This window comes from Malurus melanocephalus, unplaced genomic scaffold (assembly GCF_030028575.1).
Source record: "Malurus melanocephalus ecotype Western Australia unplaced genomic scaffold, MMel_1.1 scaffold_970, whole genome shotgun sequence".
Taxonomy (NCBI): Eukaryota; Metazoa; Chordata; class Aves; order Passeriformes; family Maluridae; genus Malurus; species Malurus melanocephalus.
The window spans coordinates 52,532-54,512 of NW_026624202.1; positions in this window are offsets into that span (position 1 = coordinate 52,532).

The following is a 1,981-nucleotide window of genomic DNA, read 5'->3' on the forward strand; positions in this document are numbered from 1 at the left end:
TGCCCCAGCAGTGACATCAGGATCAGGCTCCTGCAGCCACCATGGCAGAGGTGTCACTGCCCCGATATCCCCGGGGAAGGTGGCCACTGCTGGGATCCTCTCTCCAGCCATTGTCTCTCAGTCCTGGAAGGGTCAAGCACGGTGTCCAGCTGGTGCCTCAGAGTGTGGCTGGGGTAGAGGTGTGTGGGAATTCTCAGGAGTTGAATTCCCAAGCTGGAGTTGCTGCACTTTGATCATCCTTGCGGTGGATTCCTTTCCAACTCAGAATATTCCATGGTTCTGTGGAACGGGACTGCTCAGGCACCCATGTGAAGTAGGTGACTTTAATCCCTGCTTAAATCTGCATTTCCAGATGATGGAAAARTCTGGGATACTCTTAAGTCTTTTAAGCAGGGGTTGAGGGCACATTTTGGGAGCTGTGGGGGAAGGTAGACCAGTGTCTAAGGGTGTAATGTATTAATTTATATAATTCTTCCTCTCTTAGCATGCACTGGAGGGATTTTAAATACTATCAGGGAAATTACGATGACAGAAAGTTCATTTTCCATTGTTCTGTAAACCTCTTTTTTTCTTTTTCAAATGCTKTCAGAGGGCACTGATACAAAATCTGGTGTTGCAGTTAAGATCCAGAATTCCCTTGGAATTCAGTGGGGAGCAGTTGATAATCCTGTTGTGGTTGCACAGCACAGCTCTATTTTTGATTTCCCAGTGTGCCACCCAGTAAATCCCTTTACAGGTGATGTTCCTGTGTGGGAGGTGCTGCACATCCCGCATGGAATGGCCTCATCCGGAGGAGCTTGAGGCTTGTGTGGAAAGCAAACAGGAGGAAGTGGTTTAGAAAGTTCAGCTGAAGCTGAGTTTATCTTCAGCAAGGCTCAGTTCAGTGCAAACAAGTGCAAGATYCCACCTGAAGGAGTTCCACCAAAAGGGAATTGGATTGGTTGTACAGGGAAAGCCCCGTGTGATTTACAGTGCTGGCAGATGCACAGGGCTGCACTGAAACTCTCCTTTAAAATTCAAACTTTTACAGGGAGCAAAAATAACTAAACTTAGGAAATGCATTTATTTGCTGCATTAAGCATCTCGCATTTGTARATRTGGTTTATTTCTACGCTTTCRATTTCTTGAATTGGAAGCCAGGCTGCTAAAATGCGTTTAAACTTCATATCCAAGAGTGCCAGCAGCTTTATTTTTTTCTGTGGCTAAATCCTCTGATTAGTGTGTTGGGCACTTTCTTTTTTATTTTTTATTCCTTTTTTTTTTCCACCATGCAGGTCATCTTAATGTGACTATGGTGTGGCTGAAAGGAGATCTCGAGAAGCAGAGGGTCAAGCATGCGAGATTGCTACAGCAAAATAAAAATTACTGAGGACTACTTAACCAAAATAAAGTCTTACTCTTTTCATAATAAAATGGCACCTGTTGCTGCATTTCAATATGTGAAAATAGACTTGTTTCTAGCTTATTTTTTAGAGGTTACTTTTTTTTTTTTTTTTTTTTTTTTTTACTTTGTCTCTCATTATTTTCCAAACCTTTTGGAATTGCCTTTCACCTTGCCATGTCCTTTTCTGTATTTTTCATTACAATCACTTCCTGGAAAAGCCCTCTGAGATCACGGGGTCCAAGCGTTCCCCAGCACTGTCGAGGTTATCGCTACCCCGTGTCCCCAAGTGCCCCATCCACAGCTTTAAATCCGTCCAGGATGGGGATTCACCTCTCCCKGGGCAGCTGTGCAGGGCTGGACAGCCCTTGGGGAAGGAATCTGCCCTGGTATCCAGCGTGGCTCCTGTCACCTGCTTTGGACGGGGTTTTGTGGGACRTGGGATGTGCATTTAGGGTTTCATGGTGTTCCATAGCACGTGCCATCCATTCCTGCTGTGCCAGGAATCCTCTCCTGCCTGGATTTAGTGCTGTCCACCAGAACTGCCCAAAGAAATGATCCCTCCAAAAAGCCCTTCCAAAGGAAGCTGGTGCTTCTCTT